Here is a 25,322-nt window from a genome sequence, read left to right as displayed (position 1 = left end):
ACACCTCATCACGAAGGGCTTTTCATCCAGAAAAAGGAGGTCATTGTCCCACTGTACTCATCCCTCATTAGACCCATTATAGAATACAATGCCCCATTTGGTATGTACCTCTCAAGACATCTGCAACAACTGGAAAGGCCTCAGAAATACCTCACTAAAAGAATCACAGGCCTAAAGCAGATGCCCTATGCTGACCGCCTTAAAAAACTCCAGCTATACTCTGTCGCATATCGTCTACTCAGAGGCGATCTCTGCTTAACATACAAGGCCATGTCAAACCCAGAGCTGTTGGACATGCTACACTTAAAGAAATCCCAATCCCTCAGAGCTACACGCTCCAGGGATCTAAACCTTGTCATCACAATAAACAAAACATGTTGGAGGGATAGGTTCCTGACCCAGAGACTCCCCAGACTCTGGAATAGATTGCCCATACATGTCAAGCAGAGTGCCTCTTTGGACCTCTTCAAGAGGAACCTTGACGATTGGATGGGAGAAAGGAAATTCACCCCAGGGATCACGTCAGTTGCCCTGCTAGACAGGCGTTCAGGAAAGTAAATAATGTGGGAAGAAATATTCAGGGAATTGTTATGGCTAGGCTTGTATAGGCCCTAGGGCTGATAGCCTAGTACTAACCTATGAACCTATGAACCTATGAACCTAATCATACAGAGTCTTCTGATGAATGACTGTTTCACCAAAGCCTTTTCAGTCGGGTCACACTTTACCTGATGTTTTGTGCCCAGTGAACTGCAGGGGTCCTCCCCTTACATACAGAGTGTGTGGTGTGTGTGTGTGTGTGTGGGGGGGGGGGGGTCAAAAACAAAACAGAAAACAACACTGAAGTTTAAAAACTCTGGTCAGGTGGTTGCAGTTGAATGGGCTTCAGTATAACAGTTGACAGTCTTTACTATATTCAAAACTAAACCTAATCAACATCCTAAACCTAATCCCAAATTTTAAACCTAAGTCCACCTAGATCACAGTTCTAACCCTAAAGTCACAGACCTCTGCAAACATTTGGGAAATGCACTCAGCCAACTAATCTGACATTCGGTATGACAGAAATAAACCATATTTTAACAAATGGGCTCGATGAACTGGCTTCTGGAAACACTGTCCTGATCAGCTGTCCTACTTCAGGAAAAAGCCACTTAAGTGGAACGTTTTATAAATTCTAATTTACTTAACTTTCAGATGCAACTCAGTGGAGCTTGCAATACTGCAGTAAAAATCTTGATTCCCACATTTTTATTATTTATTTTATTTACTTAACATTTGTTTACCAGGATAATCCGACTGGACAACTGGTGTCCGTTTTCAGCCAAGTCCTGGGGAGAAAAGCTCCAGACATTACAGAAAATAAAGTAATGGCAACAATTAGTTACAAAAATATAATAAAATATAAAAATTTTAATTTAGTTACAAAGTGAGAGATGATAACAGCAGATTAGGAAACATATACGTAGTAGATGAAATATATACAGTATACATAATGAGTGTAGTTAAAAGAAAGTATTCCCATGCATTTACCAAGTACTAGCAATATATACAGTATGTACAGTAATCATTGGTAGATAAAAAAGTTGGGGAATACCAGAAGCATGAGGGAATAACAGCAGGACTGCTTTAAAGTTTAGTGTTACAGTCGATGTGGATTCAGGGGGGGGGTCGGTTGCAGTTACAAAAGTGGTTATGTAGAGGTATACTTTAAGAAGGTTTTTGAATGCAGAAGTACAGTTTTGTATTTAGAGGTCAGGGGTCAGGGTGTTCCATATTTTTGTGACTTCATTAGGGAAGAGAGATTCGCCTGAGATATTTTTGAATGGAATAGTATTGATCAGAGCTTTATTACTGGATCGAAGATGTCTATTTGAGTTGTACAAGTTTAGAGACCAGTCAGGGCAGGGTTTTTCTCAGGATAGTATAATATTTGGTGAGCTAGTTTGAGATGATAGTAGCGTAGTACATTAAGAAGTTCAAGCCAGTGTAATATGTGTAGGGATTGGCAGTGGTGGGAATGGGATTTGCCATTAGTTGCAAACCTTGCAGTTTTGTTGTAGAAGGTGGAGAGTTTGTTCAGGTCGGTTTTATTTAGGTTTGTTAGCACTCGGGATGAGTAGAGTAATGTGGACAGGAGGTGGGTTCTGGCTATGTCAGCTTGAGCCTTGGAGGTGAGGCACTTTTTGCAGTGATAAAGGATACCTAGTTTTTTATGGACTTTGGAGATAATTACAGAGATGTGTCTATTGAATTTTAGTTGCAGGTCACTTTTAAGTCATAGGAGTTTGGCCTCTGATACTGGGGTGATGAGTGTTTTATTGGTTGAGAGTATGGAGAAGTTGGGGCGTTGGTCTTTGACTGGTGAAACAACATAAGTTGTGTTTTCTTGGGGTTTAATATCAGTTGTGACTTACTTAACCAGTTTTCTATCTCTGTAAAGGACTCTTGGGATTTTTGCTGGAGGAGTTGGCTGTTTGGAGCAGAGCAGATCAGGGTTGTGTCATCAGCGTATTGGACTATGTCAGCTTTTGTGGTTGCTAAGTGAAGTTGGTTTATAAAGATGTTAAAGAAAAGGGGGCCTAAAACAGAACCTTGTGGGATGCCTAGTGGGGCAGGAAGTGGGGAGGGATAGGGAGATGAGCCATTTGACAGACTGTTGGCAGTTGCCTAGGTAACTTTGGAACAAGAGTAGGAAGGCGTTGTCGATGTTGCGGTCAGAGAGGTATGTTAGAAGTTTATTATGAGAAACTGTATTGAATTCTTTGGATAAGTTTAGAAAGGTAGCGGAGACTAGGTTTCCTTGGTTCCTGAGTGAGTTTATAGTGTTGGTACAAATTAACTAAGTGCGGTGATGGTGGTGTAGGATGAGTGGAATCCGTGTTGGGATTTGGAGTGGAGTTTATTGGAGAGAAGGTGGGTGAGGAGCTGATGGTGGATGCACTTTTCTAAGATCTTTGATAGGGGTGAAAGGATCGCGATGGGTGGGTAATTGGAGAGGTCAGTAGAGGTTGCCTTTTACTCTTGCTCTCTTACTCTTGTATCTTTTTCTACCAAAACACATTATTCCCTTCTACTCATAATTGTAAAATAAATAGTTAAAATTATTAAAGGAGTGTTCTTTCTAACATAGCAATTGCACAGCATTTACCTTTTATTCCCAGGTCTCTCTTTACATAATCTACTCAAAGAACAGTTAATTAACCCTTAATTCAGAAAAAAAAAATATAATGGTCTGTGACAGTTAAATTAAGAATGCTAAATAGTTACAAATAACTACCTCAAAACTAAAATACAAGCTCTGTATGAAAGATAGCCAGACTGCCCGATATGTCTCCTTACAAAACAAGAGAAAAAGTAATTTCAGTACAATGTCAAAAAGTAAAAGTAAAGGAATCTCAGAGTACTAATCACTACTGAATTTAAGATCTCTGACAGCAAACAGTCACTACATCAACAAAAGGCCATCATATAGCCCAGATGTCACCATGCTCAGATTTCTCTACAGTTAATTTTAATGTTTTTAGAGCTTGCAATGTAAGCATATTTAAATAATTTTTGTTTTTATTTCATTGTATTTTTTTCTTTTTATGCAAAAGCATTATTTAATTATTAGAAGAAAAACAACTAAACATGAAAAAAACAGGAACTGTTTACAGAGTTATATACAATTTTCCAAGTGTTCTGTCCTATCACAGCTTTAGATCATGATAACTCCAAACATTTGAACACATTACAAACCAGAATAATAACAATTAATGCTTTATATTCAATCATTCAGTGCAGCACATCATGATATTGCTGGCACAGAACAATATATCATACCCTTTGTTCATCTTTTTCCACTATCTATATTCATCCTTTAATGCTCCTCTACCCACCTTGGTTTATACTCTTAACTTAATCATCTTCTGTAAAATACAGAACCAACAGAAGACAGAGTTAGACCACTACTATTAATTGTCTCTCTCAATTATATATTTCTCATAATCTGAGAAAATGGCTTAACACAGAAGTGCATTAACCAGACACCCTCTTAAATACCAGCTCACCTTACGTACCAAGCTTTACAACCTAATTCAGCAACAACCAGGTCCAAAGATATGTGACATGAGTAATAAATCTATATACAACGTTCAGCATTTCAAACCTGACTCCAAATATGTAACTCCAGTCCATTTACTGTGCGTGACAAACAAGTGAATTTTAACTGGATACATACATGACACACTCATAGCTGGTCTTAGGCATAGGCCAACTAGGCGGCCGCCTAGGGCGCTGATCTAGCAGGGGTACTTTTCCAGTAATCTGGATGAAGTAAGTAGACCAATATGGGTGCACCGGCTGGTTGGGGGTGCTGTGGAGCCCTTTTGCCTAGGGCACCAGTCGACCAAAGGCCGGCCTGGACACGCCACCATAAAACACAGTCCTAACACTGTCCCTTAACAACTTCCTCGCAGCAGTGGTATTACACTGGATCACTGAAACATGACCATACATATCAACTTTATTAACAGTGGTTCATCTACCTAAAAAATAAACAGATAAAAAGCTAAAACAAACTTGGTCAAATCATAGGTAGTTAAATGCTTGCATTTTGCTCTATGACAACTTTAAATAGCAAAAGAAATGATAACAGACTCATCTCTACTGCCACTTCAGTCACCTTCCATAATCAGGAAAACAAAGAACACAAAAAGTTATCCTTGCCATACTTCTCAAATGGTTTACAATCATTATATCGACTCACAAGTGGTAGAGTCCACCTGTGCAATGTCCTACATCCCAAATAGCAGAATGTCGAACACCAACATTCCTGACTGTCCTACCCTGCCCCCATAATAACATTTGTTCTTGGGTTCAGAGTGGTAGGGAGTTTCAATATTTGGTTATTTGTGTTGAGGATTTCGGAATTCAGAGTTCTGACTTTCACAGAGGTGCGTCGACCATACTCCGACTCAACTGCTTGTGAGTCAACTTAATGACAGTAAAGCTCTCAAACACATTTGTTATTCTGTGACATATCCACCAGGCTTCCATGATGGCATTATCAATCAAAACTCATAATCCACTCTCACTAGCTCAGCGTTTGGAATGGACATAACCTCACATGCAAAAGAAAAAACACTAAGCACATAAGTTCATGCTTTGTCAATGTACTAATAACAAATGAATAAATACAGACTAAAATGCTTTTAAACAAACATGACTCTAATTAAATCACACACTGAGGCTACAGATTCACTGGTACCAATGACCAATACCAACATTTATTAAAAATCACCAACCATATCCTTTAACTGAATGAATTTTGTTAGGCTTCAACTCACAAACCTTCAGCCAGGACCATTTTTTTTTTTACTTTTTTTGCTGTTAGGCTTGACAGCTAACAAGCCTCCACTAATCAGATGTGGCCCATTTGTTCCACCACACCAGGTTTTCTCAGTACTGGGAAAATAAAAGCATCTAGAGAGGCAGTCATCCAGATAACCAGCATCCAAGCAATGAGGGCACTTTTCTGTAGTAGGTCCCCTGGGTAGTGGCCAAGTGATTCATGTCAACACAAAGACCACTATGGCCTTGTCCTTGAGAGTGTACACTCCTGCACCAGACAGCTATCACCTAAGCTACTTGGTGTCTAAATGCCTTTCCCCAGTTTGTGCCTTGTGACAAATCCCCTCCTCTGTGGTTTTGTGGCTTAGTCTGCCCCCTCCCTGTCATGCCCATCCTCCTCAATCAGCTTTCAGCAATACCTTTTAGTACACTTCTTGAATCATTAATAATCTTCTAGTGTGCCCTTTATATAAAATCTTGCTATGAATAACACAGAAAATTAAAGAAATATGTCATAAAGCAGACAGTAAGCCCTGATAATATTCAGTTAACCAAACAGTAATATAACATGCATTATCACATTATTACTCATAATTCAAAACTGCAGCCTCTTTCTTATTATTATATGGTCCATTCCTTTCAAAATACCCCATAAATATTAACTACTAATCACACACACGTGTCTTGCAAACAGTAACACAACAAATTACATGTGTGCCATCACAATTTCTATGTTTATAAACCACTTTAAATCATTCATCACTGAAGAGCTGTTAAACAAAGCATCAATTGAACATGGATCAAAAGTAATAAGCCATGCTAAACCCCAAAATGTATGGGGGTTATAATTTTAAATAATTTAATATGCTTTTTTAAAATACTTTTATTGATTTATTACTTGTGGAACAGGCAAATTTACATTTACATAAAAGTAATCAAACTGTAGTAAGTTCACGTTTACAAATGTTATACGTCATATATATTGCTATATATCATATAACCTAAACAACTTTACACAAATTATTCATTCTTGCCTTTTTTTAAACAAAAAACATCTTTATTAAACCATCACTTATGACACAGACAATCATACATTTATATAAATGAAAACAAACCACACCAATATAATCCAGATTGCATGCATTTTACATTACAAACCATACTGACACACTCTAATTTACAAATATTAAGCATCACTCATAATATACCCAATCATTTTCAGTCAAACATCACATAGCTCATTTACGTCCTGCCTTCTTTTAAACTTTATTCCTCCTCTGTATTTATTGTTCCCCAAATTCCCATTTTTCCAATGTAATTTGCTCCAGCCCTTTTCTAAATATCTCAATTCCAATTGTTTTTATCTCGGTTACTATATTCACTGCTTCTAATATAGTTGGTTTAGATTTTGATTACCATTTCTAGTAAGTGCTTTTTTGGCAGCCAACATAATTAGACACAGCAAGGCCTTACCACATCTAGGCAATTCTGATTCTGTATCATAGCACAAAAAAATCATCTCCCTTGTCACACCAATCTGCCTACCCAGCATCTCTGACAGTGCATCCCACAGAGAATCCTTAAAGTCTGCCAGCTCACTGCACTCCCAGAAAATATGTTCCGAATTACCTTTTTTTCCCCTGTCACACCTCCAATATTTGCTGTCTACCTGAGGAAAAATTCTCTGGAGTCTAGTTGGGGTATAAAAATATCTATGCAAATATTTCCAAGCAAATATCCTAAATCTTCTAGATTTTGTTGTTTATTTTGGGAGACATATGTATATCCTCCCATTGTTTCTTTGTGAATTGCTTATCCAATCTCTCTTCCCAATCCTTTCTAACCTCCTCTGAATGCTTCTTATAATTACCATGCAATATTTTATATGCTCTACTAATTATTCCTTTTTAATTGCAGCTTCTGTTCTAGATTCTACTAAAAACTCTACCAGCCCTGTTTTTTTCATTTAGGACTCCCTTATTTCTTTCTGTTTGCCTGTACACTATCAATCCTTGATAGGGAAGGCAATCTCTAACCTGCAGTCCAAATAAATTATTGGCGTCTTCCCATGCTATCATCTTTCCCTCTCTAGTTATCTGCTCCCAATACCTTGCTTTCTTTGCCACTTTTCTTCAATAAATTCCAGCCCCCTCTTCCCTATTGTCTATATCCCTAATTGCAGTCATCCCTATAGGCAGAATCTCCTTTCTCCATTCCCTTGTTGGTTTAGTTCTTAGGATACTTTCTGCTACTTTATGGGTATAATATTCTGTATGATTCTTCTTCTTAAAGGCCTGCATCCAAAATCCCAGTCTTTCCTTCTTTCTTGAGCTTCCCCCGTTTCATCATCATCCCTTTCTACTTTGAATTACAGTTTTCTGCCTGTGTATGTATAAGAGCCTTAACTGTGTAGCTCTGAAATATCCCTTCAAATCAGGTAATCCCAATCTGCTCTGTTCTACTGCAAGAATCAGATTATCCCACTTGACTCTTGCTGTCTTCCCCTCCCAGATAAAGTTAATCAGCTCTTCAATAATTGCTAACCACAACTTCTCCTCTGCTTGATAAAAATATGACTGACCTGTATGCAAGACTAATGGGACTAAAAACATTTTAACTGCTTGTATTTTACTATCCGTATCAATATAACAAAGCTTCCATGCTTCCATTTTCTCAGTTTTTTGTATTATATTTTAGTCTCTTCCCACATATACTTAGCTGTCACACCAGAATCATTTTAATCCATACTCCTAAATACTTTATTTTATCATGTTCCCATAAATATTGATATTGCTGAAACAATTCATGGCTGAGTACATAATTTACCTCTTATTGCCTTTATTTTAGCTTCATTCATTTTGCACCCGCAAAAGATTTTAAACTGTCTCAAAATGCTCCACAACACTGTAATGTCTCTTTCTGGTTTTGTCAGGTATAAAATAATATCATCTGCAAATAAAGCCATCTTTTCTTGGCTACCATACCAATTATATCCTTGAATTTCTGAGTCCCTTATTTTCCTTGCAATAGTTCTAAATATAATGCAAATAAAAGGGAAACAGGACACCCCTTCCCGGTTCCTCTTCTCAAGCAGAAATTATTGGAGAGGACCCCACCCACTTTAATTTTCATCTCAGATCCCTCATATATCCTCCTTATAATTTTTTCAGGAAATGCAAATGCTTCCATTGCCCGGCTCATAATATCCCAGCTTACTCTGTCAAATGCTTTCTCTGCATCAAGAATCACCAAAAACAATAGTATTTTCTTACATCCTGATTCCCTCTGGATCATCAGTGTTCTGTTAATGTTGTCAAATATTTACTTCCCCTCCCCAAAACCATATTGATCCATATCTATAAATTGTAGCATTACTTTTGCCATTCTTTTAGCCATTATAGACATGAACACTTTATAATCATGGTTTACTATTGAAATGGACCTGTATGAAGCTGGACCTGATGGATCTTTACCCTCTTCGGGTATTACAGCTTCCACTGCTTTCTTCCAGGATGTTGGAACTTCCTCCTCCTCTTAGAATACTGTTAAACAAAACCTTCCAAATCTTTATCAGTTTTTTTCCCTCCTAGCTTCCAAACTACCACAGGAATACCATCTATTCCTGGGGACTTTCCTGTAGATTGGTTATACATCACAATTTTTATCTCATCTCCTCCTATCCTAACCGTTAATAATTGAGTTTCATCTACCTCTAACCTTGGCATATTTACTCCTTCCATAAACATTTCCATTTGCATCTTTTCTTGATTTCCATATTTCTCTGCTTTACACAAAATTTCATAGAATTTCCAAAATATTTCTAATAGGCTGCCTAAGCTTGGTAACAGCCCTTTCTACTTCCTGTTGCCTGAGTCATTGTGATAAACATTTTTGTGCTCTAGCATTAGTATCAAAAAACAGTTGTTAAAGAAGCAATCTTTCTAACTCATGTATATTATCAAGGTAATCCCTTATTTTCTGCTTAGCATTCTGCAGTTGATCTGCTTCTTGTTCTATGAGACTCCCCCTATTCTGCAATACTTTGTCAGTCCCTCTAAATAATTCTTATTACTTCTTAACCATAGTACCCTTTCTTATTTCCACACTACTTTTAAACTCCACCTGAATTTTATCCCACTCCCTGGCTATATTTTCAGAAGTCATTTCTAGCCTCTTGATAGCTTCTGAATAATCTCCACTACCCATTCCTTAAATTCCTCTCTTTTCAACAGATAGGTGGAAAAGTGCCAGTGTCTCATTTTTATTTCATTACCCTGTTTTTATTTTAGTTATTATTGGCACATGATCTGAAATCTTTATTTGGTGCGTATCAAGAACTTCAATTAAACGCGCATGTCCCTGTGAAATGTAAATTCTGTCTAGCCTAACCCAGCTTTTATATCTTGGCAAATAATGTGTAAATTCACTCCAAACTCCTATTACTGTGTTCACATCTTCCATGGAAAAGTTTTCAGAAATTTCTTCAAAAATCTACCCTCCTTTGTTATACTTTCCCTTCCGGGTCCCCCAGACACATGTTCACCACTGCAAATCAAATTCCAGTCTCCACCTATAAGTAATATTCCTTGCTGAAAACTGATTATTTCTCCAGGAATTTTCTTAAGCTCCATTACAGCAATTTTAGGTGGAATATAAATACATGCCAGTGTAATTCTCCTCCCTATCCAGTAGCCCCTTAGTACTACAAATCTGCAATTATTATCTTTTTTACTTCCATCACCATTGGAGCTGCTCTTGCAATTAATATAAGTACTCCTCTTTTCCTTTGTCCCAGGTATTCCACTGAATAACTACCCTGAAAACCTTTCTTTATCAAATTCACGTGTTCAGTTCTTTTTAAGTGTGTCTCCTGTAACACAGCTATTTGCACTCTACATTTTTTTTAATACAGTTCACTATTCTTTCTTTTTTGTATTCATCTGTGAGACTATTGACATTTAAAGACATTATAGAAAGCATAAATGTATTAAAAAGGTATTATTCCCACCTTTTATGTATAACACATTTTTGTTAAATGTCTAGTTCCAGCTTTTGTGTTACATGCATATGCATATGTATATATATATATATATATATATATATATATATATATATATATATATATATACTGTTTAGCAGGATGAACTTTTACATAGTTGTTTCTTGTCATATCCATTTGAGCCTATGTCACCTCTTACAAGCCTTTTTGTTTTATTGAAAGCCATCAAAGAAAAAAAAACAACAATCCCCCTAAAACCTGTTAATTTAATACTAACAGACAAAATTATGTACATCTTCAAATACTTAAGTTTTACCCTCCTAATAAGAACAAATTTCACAAACTGATAGGCACATTCACAAACTTGAGTTAACCTAAAAGAAAGATTACACATGCTAAGACTCATGGTGCAGCCTCTGCTTCTACTAAGTGCTAAATGGTTTTGTCTTATCTTTACAGCTCTACCAGCAGGGAAAGCCCCTGAATGCTTTCAGAGAACATTATCTCCTAGCCGGTTTCTCTCTTCTTTTTTCCCTGGCCAATCACTTTCCACCAGGCTGTAACCAATTTCTCTCTATCAGATTGTCTACAAGGAGACATGAGAACCAGACAGCCAATTTCTCATTATCAGATTTTCTCTGTGGAGACATGAGAACCAGACAGTCAATCTATCTTTATCAGACTGTTTCCATGGAGGCATGAGCACCACATACAGAACTGTTACTAAGCATATATTCATTTGCTAGAAAAAAAAGCCTCATAACATTCAACAGTCTTTCTCATTTACTTGCTTTCTCACAAAACCTGTTACCAAATCATTCTAAGGTCCTTAATCCAGTCATTCCCCCATGCAAGAAGGAGACAAAGCACATTAACCTTTCCCTTGTCATGCTATTTTAACCAGGCCTTTCTTCTCTTTTTCTACATTACAATGCCCACATTTCCTAAAACTGAACAAGTAAAAGAGAAGGGAGAAAGAAGAAAAAAAAAACAGTAGCACCTATTTAAAATCTCCATTACACTTAAAAATAACTGAGAAAACTTTACTTTATAGCATGCAAAGAAAACCATATACCACAAAAACAGTACTATTAAGAAAATAAAATGATTTCTTTACTTACAATTGGCTTTCTCCCATCTCTTCCCATCCCCAAAGCATTTTTCCAAACATTAAAGGACATGAAGTAGAGCATATACTTTAGTCACCCACAATTCCAACAAATGCTGAAAAAGTTGAACATTTTCAGATTTTCTTGTTCTGTCATATTTCGCAAATATAATTATTTCATTGTAATGCCACATTAAGTTATTGGTTTTATTATTGTTTATCTTCATCGTCCAAATCCTGTCTCTGCTTCATTTCCAACGTACTCTCAGTTCTTCTAGTCAACTGTCCTCCCTTCCTTTTCTCCAGCATTTTCTGTTGAAACAATGGGAAAGGTTTCACAGGTGCAGTGTCTCTGTGGTCTTTATTACCAGAAGAACAAGCAGAATCCCCTTCTGTTTCACAGCTCACTTTTTGTTGGACAAACTTTTGTATTTCCTACTTAGCATGTATTACATCAAAAAATGATTTTGTCTCTGCAGAGAAGAATACCTTGAAGACAGCTGGGTACTGCAGTTTTAATCTCACACCTGCATCTCAACATTTCCTGAATAGAGGAATGAATTTACTCCTCTTCTGCCTGGTGTACAATAAGTAATCTTTCTCCACAAACACTCTGCTGTCTCCCACTTTTGGTATTTTGCCCTTCTGCCATAGTTTTGTCAGAATTAACCCCTTCTAATATTCCAAAAACAATGACCTAAGTCATCACTAATGCCAAGGCAACAGTGAAAAGCATACTTTAAACTGAAAAAATGTATATTCTTTCACTAAATAAGGCAGGTTGAAAGGACAGATCTACCTCTTGAAGCACTGCTGGACTGCCTCACTTCATTAATTTTTTTGTATTACAAGTCCATCTTCAGCTGCTATCAGAAGAGGTGTACAAGACTCAAAGCATAACACAGTTTGCTATTTCAATCCACACTTAATTGCTTAGCTCACTCCCACTATGGCACCCCACCTAGTCAATCATTCCTTGCATTTTACAAACTAATGGTTCCCAGAAAGGTACTGATAGAGGTGCCTGCCCCAGCATCCTGGAACATGGAAATGATCACCTATGTTTCCACCTAGAAGTCCTCAAGTTAAAATACAATGTGTTATCAACTCCACCACCCCTCCACACACATGTATTTATTAAAAAGTCAGATACTGGCTCAATCTCTTTATGATAAAGACATAACACATACTAGTGCTCTTCATCTGTCCTGCTGCACAGTGGTGTACTCCAGCCTCCACACAGGATGCCAACATGCTTGTAGTCATCTGTTTTCCTCAGTATTCACAAGGACAGAAAGCTGCACAGCTCTTCAGTGATCCAAAAGAATATCTAAATCCAGTTCATGAGGACAGGAAAAAAACAGCCAGTCTACCAACATGATAGCCTTTCTTTAGAAAATCCTCACATTAAGAACGCCTTTAAAATGTCCATTTGACTTAAACATGTATTCTTGTTGAAAGTGCATTCATTACCACATCATTTATTAAATCAAAATAACCACTTATTAATCATAGTCACTTATGGAATAAAAAATGTAATTCCACAGCAGTCAAGCGACAGTACAGAAAATATTTAACAATATCAATATTCCATGCTGTTTTGTTCAAAAACAAAATAAAAATACATGAGTGTGGTGGAATTAAATATATATGCAATTAAATACATACTGCTGCTTTCTGAATAGAGAGTGGGTTTTATTTTTATTCACACCTACCCATGGTATACAAGGGACAAACAGTTAAGTCTGCCTTAAGGTATCTGAAAGCAGAGGTACATGCAGGGAAAAACAGTTGCAAAACACAGCTTATGTACTAGGCTCAAGGTCAGAGCATTTACCATTAAACCTGGATCCCTGACAGTCTGCAATATAATAACCAGGTTCTAATGTTTCCAAATCTTTCCAATATTTCCAAAACAGAAAGTTAACACAAAATATAAAAATTCCAAAATGTGGCAAAATCCCTCAACATACCAATATAAGAATATTTAATACACTTATGCATAAAAGGCACAGCCAACTGTGAAAACACAGGCAGCAACTCATAAAATGAAAAGATAAATCTCAACTTACAACAAACTTGACTCAGGAATGGACTCTGATCACATTATGGCTAAAATGGAATGCAAGTTTCAGCAGTTCTGCAGCTTAACTTTTTTTTAACTGCTAGAAGGGAAACAGAAGGAATACGGGAGAGGTGGGATGATTGGGAGACTAGCAGACAAAAAAATAAAGTTAAAGAAACTAGGGACTATGTGGAGAGAGAATGGCCTTGGTGGAGACAGTCATGGAGAATGGGCATTATAAAAAATTTTATGAGGGGAATTTAACAAGAGTACCAGTGAGAAAGGAGATTCAAAGAATAACAGTGCTTATGAGCCAGTGTGGAAAAGAAGAAATGGAGGAGCAGCTAAAATGAAACAGGAAATGCACAATGACTTGTGCCAAGTGTCAGCGTTGACAGATTCCATTATATAAGAAATCTGACTAGGCTAAAGGTGAACAGAAGGTATAGTGGGGACAGCGAATGTTTACTTTAGGACACACCATCATACTTAGTGCTGACTTGACTGACATTTCAATGGGTCTGTCAGTTAAGTGTTTGGATTGTTTTATTAATTGTTGCTCTAGATCTTTACTTTCTGAAAGTTAAAGAATAAAAATTAAAACTCTAATGGGCATTACTGATTTAAAGTCTGTGAAAGATGGTCACATCCCCCCCGCAACCCCTGCTTTACACAGTTCTATGTACCTTGAAGTCCTTTTGGGAGTGCTAGGGGCATAAGCCCCTGGATGGATGTGACACTTTTTTAAATATCATCTTCTTAAGAACAACTAGAATAACACAAATATTTATTTCTTTAGAAAAATAGTTCCATCATTATAAGATTGGCCCACATCACACCAGGCTAAGTGCTTGCTATTGGGCATACTGGTGTGTCTTAATATAAACAATTGCTGCAGGGACAGTATAAAGCCTGACCTTAAAAATTTCAACAATTGGCTTAAGTACTGGTGTCATTCAAAGGGGATCCAATGCCTGTCAGCTTGGGATGATATGCTCGACAAGCCACGATGCTTCGCTAGGGACGGCTTGCACCTGTCACCCCTGGGCTTTCGGATATTGGCAAAAGCTCTTGCTACCCCCATAGTGCCTTTTTTAGGCAAGGCTCAAAAGACAAACCCACCTCCGTAGGTATCACAAGGGATAAGAAACTAAGAGTAATGCTACTCAACGCCAGAAGTCTAAACCTCAAGATGCATGCACTCAAAACTCTCCTTAGCAAGGAGAACATCGATATCTGTGCAGTAACAGAAACCTGGTTCAGGGCTCCCGAGAGCACCCTAGCACTACCAGGTTATACCTCATACCATGCTTTTCGGCCCCAAAACTTGGACCAAACCACAAAAGGAGGGGGAGTATTGATATTCATCAAGGATACCCACACCTCCAGGTTGGTGGCAAAGCACTAAGCATCAGAGACTATCCATGTGCAACTAACAGTGGGTAAAACTGCCTTCCAGTTTATAGCCTGCTACAGACCACCCTCCAAAACCCAGGAACCCCACTTGGCCTTTCTGAGAACACTAGAAAATATGAAGGTCTCTTCAAACACCATTATATTGGGCGACTTCAACTACCCAAACATAGACTGGGAGCATTACTCTAGCTCCAACACCCTAGCCCAAAGGTTCCTGGAATTTATAAACTCAAATGCTATGAAACAACTTGTTACCACTCCCACAAGAGGGGAAAACATACTGGACCTGATCATCACCAACATGGGGACTCTATGCTCCAGGCCAGAAGTGTATCCCTCACTGGTAAGATCAGACCATAAACTAATCTCACTGGATATTCACATCCCGACCCCACCCCCTGCCCAGAAAACCACAGTGAAAAACTCCTCTAAAGCAAATTTCACACTCCTCAAAACCGAGGTGGAATCCTTCAAAGCCCCCGGGCCTGTGGAAAATACGGCCCAGACCGCAGAATCCTTTATAAACACATTCTATGAACACCTTCAGGAATGCATGGATCATGCGATCCCAAATAAAACCAAGACCCAATCCTCCAAAGGCATACGTCCTGTCTGGTGGACCCCAGCCATAAACAAACTATACAATAGAAGGAGAAAGCTACTAAATGATAGAGCAAAATCCCAAAAAGGGAAGGCATCACTGATCAGTATTAGCAAAAAACTACGGGCACTCATAAAATTGTCTAAGGCCAGCTTCAGGAGAAAAACTGCACAGGACACTAAGGATAATCACAAGGCTTTCTTTAGTTATGTTAGGAATCTGGGTGGTAATTCCCAGATATGCTCAGAATTAGTCCAAAATGACAACAAATACACTGAACCCGCAGACATTGCCAACATCCTAGCTGACAGCTTCAGCGCAAACTTCTCCCCCCCCTCCCCACCAAAAGGGCAAATATCTATCCCAGCAGAGTGCTGCCCCCCTGACATCTCAGATGCTCAGGTAAGAGCCGCCCTCTCCAAAGCAAAAAACACAGCTGCGTCCTACATGAACTCCAAGAAGAGCTAAACCCAAACATAAAACTACTGTTCAATCTCAGCCTTACTATAGGATATGTGCCCAAAGAGTGGCGTACAGCAACAGTGGTCCCTCTCCATAAAGGTGGTGCCTCAACGGATCCTGGAAACTATCGCCCCATAAGCCTGACTAGCTTGGTCTGCAAAGCTATGGAAAGGATCATCATGGACCTCATAAATAAAGATATTGGGGACCTAAAGACACTGGATCCTACCCAGTTCGGCTTTGTTAAGGGCAGATCCTGCCTCTTAAACCTGGCTGATTTCTTTGAAACAGTCACCAAGGCCATTGACGAGGGGAAGGTGGTCCACACAGCCTACCTGGACCTCGCAAAAGCCTTCGATACAATACCCCACTCAGGCATTATAGATAAGCTCACCAGCTTAAATATAAACCCCTATGTCACTAGATGGATTGCAAACTGGCTCAAGGACAGAACCCACATGGTTAGAATTGCTGGAGCCATGTCAGACTCCAAACCAGTTACAAGTGGTGTTCCACAAGGTTCAGTCCTGGGACCTCTCTTGTTCGGTATATATTTCTCGGAGGTACAGGCCAACATGGAAGGACTGTGGCTGACCAAGTTCGCAGATGACTGCAAACTGGGCCATAATCGACTCTCCAGCCGACACAAGCATCCTCCAAAAGGGCCTCATAGAAACAGACAACTGGTGCCAGAGCCATGGCCTCAAGCTAAATGCCAAAAGTGTATAGTCATCCCTTTGGCAAAACAAAGTGCCCACAAATTACCACATAGGTGGTAATCCATTAAGTACAGAAGAAGTAATTAGGGACCTGGGGACCCAAGTTGATAGCAATCTCTCATTTGACAACCACGTGGCCAAAGTGGTTAGAAAAACATTTTATATAGCCCACCTATGAAGGGATTCACATCTAGATCAGGGGAGGTCATCGTGCCTCTTTACTCATCCCTCATCAGGCCCATAATTGAGTACAATGCCCCTTTTGGGATGTACCTTACCAGACACCTGCAGCAACTGGAAAGACCCCAAAAGTACCTCACCAAGAGGATCAAAGGGCTCAAACAGATGCCATATGCTGCCCGGTTAAAGAAACTCCAGCTCTACTCAGTGGCATACCGCCTGTTCAGAGGCAATCTGTGCCTGACGTATAAAGCCATGTCCAACCCGGAATTAATGGACATGCTGCACCTCAGAAAATCCAAATCCCATCGAGCCACGCTCGAGACTTGAACCTCAGCACTGAAATAATTAGGACATGCTGGAGGGACAGATTCATAACCCAGAGGCTCCCTTCACTCTGGAATAAAATTCCAGTCCAGGTTAGGCAGAGTCCCTCATTGACTCTCTTCAAGAGGAATCTTGATGAGTGGATGGGAGATCGTAGGTTTACCCCAGGTATCACTTCTGTGTCACTGTTAGACAGAGGCACAGTATACTAACCTCGAAAAAGGGCATAGCAAAATAAATTTAAAATGGGTGGCGAAAGCCAAACACATTCTGGCTAGGCTTATAAATGCCCTAGGGCAGATAGCCTAGTATGAACCTATGAACCTATATATATATATGCACACACACACACATTCATAAGTAATGGGTCTTGGCTCAGCTACAGGCAGCAGTATGGGGGCAAACTAGCTACATGTGACAGTACACACTGAGGCAAAAAATCAAGCAAAGGGATCTGTGAAAGTGGTGAACCATTTAATGAAGATCTGTTAAATCTGCCACAAAATTAGAAGTCTTGTAGCAATTTTAGAGTTCTTATGAGTGCCACATGTGAATAGGATTAAGAAGACTAGGATACAGCATTTCAGTGGAACATGTGCATTTAACTGAAGGTCCTCATACGCACCCAATATCTATTTCACATCATGCGCCAATAATAACTAAAATAAAAACGCAGGGTAATGAAATAAAAATGAGACACTGGCGCCTTCCCACCTATCTGTTGAAAAGACGAATTTAAGTAATGGGTAGTGGAAATTATTCAGGAGCTATTAGAAAAGATATAAATGTCTTCGGAAAGTATAGTTAGGGAGTAGGATAAAATTAAAGTGTTGTTTAAAAATAGTGTGGAAATAAAAGAAAGGGAGATATGTTTAAGTAACAAGAACTATTTAGTGAGACTGGGAAATGTTAAAGCAATGCAGAATAGGGTGAATCTCACAGGACAAGAAGAGGAGCAACTGCAGAATGCTAAACAGTAAATAAGGGATTACCTCGACAATATGCTCCTGAATAATTGCTACAAGACTCTTAATTTTCGCCCCCAAAACCATGAACATCTCAAATCTTCCTTCTCTGTCTCTTCGCTCAACAATATATCTATTTCAGTCAAGTCACACACCAGGCTTCTGGAGGTCATCATAGATGGCCAACTCAAATTTCACATTCACAGCGCCTATAACAAAAAAAAACTCACCAAAAACTTAGACTTCTGTATCGTAATAAAAAGTTTCTCACCACTACTTCCAAAATCTCTCTGTCCCATGCTTACCTCCTTCCAAGCCTCTTCTATGGGTCTCAAATCCTCACAAACCTACAATCCTCTCTCCTGTCTAAACTAGAATCTATTTACAACAAAATTGCTAGATTCACTGCAGGTCAAACCTACCAATCCCACAACTGCCTTGCTCTCAAAAGCCTAAACTGGCTAGAATTCCCCCACTGACTTCTCCTCTCTCAGCTTCTGATCATACATTCCATTCTGTACCAGCTCTCCTCGTGCCCTGACCTGGCCTCTCTTGTCTACTACTATACCTCCCCTCATATATCTACATAGTTCTGAACAAAACCTCCTCTCAATTTACAAACCTAAAAGCAAAACTAGACAAAACCTGTATAGCTACTCTCCTGCCCAAGCCTGGAATAAACTTCCACTACAAATCAGAAATATTGCCCACCCTCAAAGTTTTAAGACTACTCTCAAAAACTTCCTTTTCAATACTTGGCTCTGTCACTGTACCCACTCAGGCTAACAGGCGCCTAACTCCCTTATTTCATTCCTGTCTTCTATCCTCCTCATCTCTCTCTCATGTCCACCTATTGCCCTGAACTTCCACCCCCTACTCCTACTAGACTCACAATAACTGCATCTTCTAATCTCTGTTCTCTACTCACCCAGTCACACATTCCTCCTTCCTAACACTGTGAACTCACCTCTTATTTTGAACTCTCTCTCTACAACTTCTGATAATATTAGTCTCATGTATCTGCTAAAGTATCACTCAAAGTGTACTGGTACATGCCTGTTCATAACTTTGGATGTACAAATGACTATAGCCTGGATTTGTCTCTACTGCCAGACTCTTGCGTCTGCCAGTATGCCATTCAAATTGCTGCGATGTACACCCGTAAATAAGTTCCTATGCACAAATGTTTCCATGTAGGATCTGTTCATACTATCCATGTGTACACTTTGTTATACTAGTTATATGACTGAACTTGTATATACCATTTGCTTGTACTAACTGTGGAGTTATATGACTGAACTTGTATACTTATTGTTGGTACTAATTGTAGAGATTTTCTCTCTGGGCGTCTGCTGAAAAAGGGTTTTTACCCAGTCGGACTCACCTGGTCAACAAATATCAAATAAAAAATTAAATAAATAATAACATGTATAAGTTTAGAAAGACTCTTGTTAAGCAACTTTTTTTGATAATAATTCTACAGCACAAAAACTTTTATCACAATGACTTAGGCAACAGAAAGTAGAACGGGCAGTCACCAAGCTTAGGGAGCCTATAACAAGATAGGTAACAAGAGATCCTGTAGAGGTATTAGGAGTATTTCACAAATTCTATGAAAATTTATATAAAGCAAGAGAAACACGGAAATCAAGAAAGGGTACAAATGGAAATGTTTATGATGATGAAATGGGAGGGAAGCTCAAGAGACAAGGAGAGACTGGGATTTTAGATGCAGACCTTTAAAGAGAATATCAATCATACAGAATATTGTATTCATAAAGTAGCAGGAAGTATTCTAAGAACTAAATCAACAAGGGAATGGAGAAAGAAGATTCTGCCAATGGGGATGACTGCAATTAGGGATACAGACAATAGGCAACAGGGGGCTGGAATTGATTGGAGGAAATTGGCAAAGGAACTAAGGCACTGGGAGCAAATAACTAGAGAGAGAAAGGTAATAGAATGGGAAGACACCAAGGATTTATTTGGACTGAAGATTAGAGATTGCCTGTTCTATCAATCCTTGATAGGGAAGGCAAAGAGAAAGAAATAAGGGGGTCCTAAATGAAAAACCAGCACTGGTAGGGTTTTTAGGAGAATCTAAAACAGAAGCTGCCATTAGGAAAGGAATAATTAGTACAGCATATAAAATGTTACATGGTAACTATTAGAATCAATCACAAAAGGTTAGAAAGGATTGGGAAGAGAGATTAGATAAGCAATTTACAAAGAAACAATGGGAGGATATATGTATGTATGTCTCTAAAACATTCAACAAAGTCTAGAAGATTTAGAATTTTTGCTTGGAAGTATTTACATAGATATGTTTATACCACAAGTAGACTCCAGTGAATTTTTACGCAGGTAGACAGCAAATGTTAGCGGTGCAATGGGGAAGAAAGAGGTAATTGAGAACATATTTTCTGTGAGTGCAATGAGTTGGCAGACTTTAAAGATTCGAAAACAAGAAAAGGAACTCAAAAAAATAGACAAAACTGTGTAAAATAAAAAAAGTTTAATGCAGCAAAGCTTTCAAGATAAACTCTTTCTCAATGCTAATAATACTAAATCAGTCACCATGTTATACATCACAGATAAAAAAGTATACACCAATCAGATGCAGCCATATATAATGAAATAATTCAACAACACTAATTGTCTAATAATCAATTGCATACAAAAATATCTTTTCTTCAATACAAGGTTTAATGTTCACTGTTTCATTAATTCCAGGATATGCATCTGCATGGAAATAATTAAAACATTTATATTCTATGTTGTCTGTGTTTAACACAATACCTGCCCCACTGAGCTTTTTACTTTTTGTCCTAATAACTCTAAATTCAAAGCTATGTCCTTGCATACTCGTAACATGTTTGGCTAGGGCATTAGTCTCTACCTTCCTACATATATCAGAAAGGTCTTCGGCTATACTTTCGTTCAGGATTCTATTGGTCTTGCAAATATGAAATGAGAAACATTTATCACAGGTAGCTACATAAACAAAATTCTTTGTTTTACATGTAGCAAGGATATCTGAATTCAGTACTTTTATTAATATATTTGCAAATCTGACAAGCCAACCATGGAACTGTACCCTTAGTTGCTATTCTAAGCTTAGATTCATATACAGATCTTTAAAACAAAGCTGTTGTCTTAAATTCCTTCTTTTATAGGTGAAACATGGTTAATGCCCTACAATTTTCTTTAACACTATTAGATGAACACAATACGGATCTATTTTGTTTAATAATATTTCTGATCCTACCAGTATGTATATTATATTTTAAACAATATCTTAGTTTAGACTGTGAGCTACTAGGTATATTAACGACATTTCATTAGTAGTCTCTTTAGAAAAATTGGTTTATCTCTATTATTCCTTTCAGCAAAGACCTTCCTTCTATTATTATTTAAGAACTCCAAACTGTAGCCTCTATCACAGAATTCAAGATCAACTTTCAATCTGTTTTATCGAATCATCCAGATTTGTATTAAGCCTACTCGTCTCAAAAACTGACTACGAATTATGCCATTATAAATATGGGGGGGGGGTGCATACTCTTACTATGATTGTAACACCACTGGTTTGATTTACATTGCTGTCTATTCACGCTGTGATGCATTTTAATCTGCATGACTATCAGAAAGTTATCTCAGAGTTAAAGAACACTTGTATGCTATTAAGAGCAAAGATACCAATAGTGCTTTATATGGACATATCTTAACACGTGGTTCCATTAAGAAGTTCTATTTTGCTGTCTTAGACCATTTGCCTGTGGATCCTAGGGATGGTTATTTTAAGAAGCAGCTACTTAAAAAAAGAAACATTGTGATAGCTTAGTATACAGGCCGATGGGTTTTCTGTCCTGAATTATACCATTTGTATAAAATGTTTTTTATAATTGTTTTTAATATCATGTTATTTTATACTGAGTTATATTTATGTGCTGTGAATTCAGTGCTTTTTTTACCTTTTAGGTCTACTATTTGTCTTAATTAATTTAATTACCATTTGATGTTTCTGATTGGTCAGTTTGCATTATAAAGTTGTCTTCTAGTCAGTTGTTCATTTTTCTGATGAAGTCCCTTATGGATGAAAGTGCTCAAAAATAAATTTCCTTTAAGAAGATTCCGTTTTCCTGCAGTGCCATCAGTGAATATTTTTATTATTCAGTTGTGCTATTTACCATCCTAGTGGTTTGTTTGTGTTGGTATTCACTATTTTTATCAAAAATATATTCTTCTTCCCATACTGATAACACTGTATTCACACAAGTGTTGGCGACAGATGTCCCCATTGCAACTCTCTTTACTTGATGGCAATACTGTTCTTTAAATAAAAATACATCATTACACAGTACAAAGTCTAATAATAAACAAATTGTTTCTATCTCAGAAACAGATTGATTAGTATAGCTACATAATGTTGCCTGACAGCTTCTATCCTATATTTGTTTGGAATAACTGTGAATAGGGAGTTCACATCTAGAGTAACAAAGATAAGCTCTCCAACATTCACCTGAGTTGAATCCTGCATAGAACTAGATTGCCATAAATATAATTGTGTAACAAAGTCACGACTATCTTTAATAAAGCATTTAAGATACATTAAAGTCGGTTTCAAAACATTTTCCAAATATATTGACATAAATTGTGTAACCCATCCTGAGTCTGAGACAATTGGTCTCATATGATATTAATATTTCTGATTGGTATATACTTTTTATCTGTGATATATATAAAATGGTATATACTTTTTATCTGTGATATATAAAATGGTGACTGTTTTAGCATTGTTATTAGCAATGAGAAAGAGTTCATCTCAAAAGCTTTGCTGCATTAACCTTTTCTGTTTTACACAGTTGTGTTTATTTTTGAGCTCCTTTCCTGTTTTCTGTTGTTGTATTGTTGGAACTCTGCCAGGTGGTTACCAGTTTTTTTTTCTGTATTTAGACTTTAATGATTCCCTGCAAACTACTCTATCAGAGATGCTGAGTGAGCAAATGGGTGTAACTAGCAAAATTATTTCTCTGAGCTATGATACAGAATCGGAATTTCCTACACATAGTAAGGCCTTGCTGAGTCTAATTATGGTGGCTGCCAAGAAAAGCAATTACTAGAAATTGGAAATCAAAGGCTAAACCAACTTTACTAGAAGTAGTGAATATAGTAATGAGATAAAACAACTGGAATTAGGATATTTAAAATAGGAAATAAGCAAGTTACATAGGGAGAATGGGAATTGTGGGAACACTATATACAGGGGAGGATTCAGGTTTAAAAGAAAGGATTTGAATGAGTTATACAACGTTTGGCTAACAATGACTGGGTAGATTATAAGCGATGTATAACATTTGCAACTAGAATTGTATTAACATGGTTTGTGATGTAAAATGCTTGCAACTAAGATTATGTCAATATGGTATGCTTTCATTTATATATGACTGCATGATTGTCATAAGTGATAATTTAATAAAGATGTTTCTTGTTTTAAAAAAAATACTAGGATAAAGGATTTCAATGAATTATGAAGAACAAGGCTTAGGACTAACAGGACACAGGTGGAACATATGGGATGACCACAGATATAAGACCAGGGGCCATCTGCACCTGTAGAAAGTAAAGAGATAATGAGAAGGCATACCTTGTTACGTTGTATCTTCCTTCTATGCTAAACTGATGAATGACAAAAGAAAACGACAGTAGTTCTGGAAGTGTAACAGAAGAAAGGAAAAGTAAAGCAAATGTGGGCATCAAAGGTAAGAGTGAAAAAATGGAACTATAGAGTAATGTTCTTCAATTCCAGATACCTAGGCAATAAAATTAGTTTTCAGCATGTGGTATTTACAGAAAAAAACACTGATACTGAAGTGATAATGAAAAATGTAGATAACATAGGATAAAAACCACAGTATGAGATTACCTGGGTTCAGAATAATTATGAAAGACGGATAGCGAGAAAACGTGGTACTACATATTCAACAAAAGCTACAACATTCATCAGATCAACAGAGACAGAGAATTTAGGACAAGGAAAATGAACAGATCTGCTGGCCTGAAAGCTAAACATCCATCTGCAGTCTGTAAATAAATTACCCAGATATGATGAAATAAAGCGTTATCTGTAGATCACTAGCATTAACTACGGGGTATAAAATACTTGCAGTACACAAAAGTGAATACTACTTCTGTTCCTTTTAGTGTCATATAATGTTCCAACTTACTAAATTAACTAATATTAATATTTTGTTTGTGTGGAAGGTAAAATTAAGATTATAACTTAAGTTTCAAAACTTAATTAACTTTAGATCTATGCAACACCCAATAGTTAAGCATTTAACAACATTTAACTGCAATGATTATGACAAAAATCAGCAGCAGCACATCTTACAGTACTGTGGTACATACCTTCAGCCATATAATGTGAAATTACTTCCACATAACATAAAACAAAAATACTGAACTAAATAGTATTCTCCAGGACCACATCACAAACTTTTTTCTTAAATGTCATTATGATCCTTACACACACACACACACACACACAAAATGCATTCTCATACAGTCTAACATCCCATCCCACAAATCAAGAGGAGCTCATTGTTTACTTTTGTGCAGCCCAGTTTTAATGCTGTTGCAAGGTTGGTTGGTTAGTTTAGCTTAGTTCATTTATATTTGTTTACTAAGGTAAAACAGGTTCAACCTCAGGAGATGAGTTAAAAAAGAGATTATGCTGTCACAGAAGTATTTTACAGAGACAGAGAGAGCTTGTATAAAACAAAGTGCAATGGCAGACATTAGCAAACAAGCTGCTTACACTTGAAGGTTAAGACTATAAATTTAATGACTTTATACATACACCTAAAAGAGCAGTAGTACTACCAGAATGTAACATATTCCTCTGAGGACAGCCAGAGCTACTTGGTGCAATAGCAAGAGGTCAATGTCACACTCCACAACAACATTGAGGTGGACTACTACTGTCCGGTTTGATTTTCATACTCACCTCCCCCTTCTACCTGTATTTCAGCATTGTCCACACAACTACAGTTAAACTTCCCTTGCTTTTAGGAGCCTGACTCAAGTTGTTTCCTCATTTTTTTATTCAGAAAGCATGCTTAGGTATCACATTTTAATCAACAG

General features: G+C 37.6%; 1 protein-coding gene across 9 annotated transcripts in view; it reads right to left on the bottom strand.

The window, feature by feature from the left end:
• Window positions 1-25,322, bottom strand: part of LOC122787535 (aldehyde dehydrogenase family 3 member A2-like) — a 644,066-nt gene that overhangs the window by 597,917 nt on the left and 20,827 nt on the right. Inside the window, exon 1 of one of the 9 annotated variants that reach the window (XM_044054303.1) lies at window positions 24,588-24,611. The exons of the other annotated variants lie outside the window; for them this stretch is intronic. The gene's annotated coding sequence lies outside the window, so the exon portion shown is untranslated. Of the gene's footprint in view, window positions 1-24,587; window positions 24,612-25,322 lie in introns of those variants that run through there. 9 annotated transcript variants of the gene reach the window in all.

Source organism: Protopterus annectens, chromosome 13.part0 (assembly GCF_019279795.1).
Source record: "Protopterus annectens isolate FY-2018-M chromosome 13.part0, PAN1.0, whole genome shotgun sequence".
NCBI lineage: Eukaryota > Metazoa > Chordata > Ceratodontiformes > Protopteridae > Protopterus > Protopterus annectens.
This window is presented reverse-complemented; position numbering and strand designations above follow the sequence as displayed.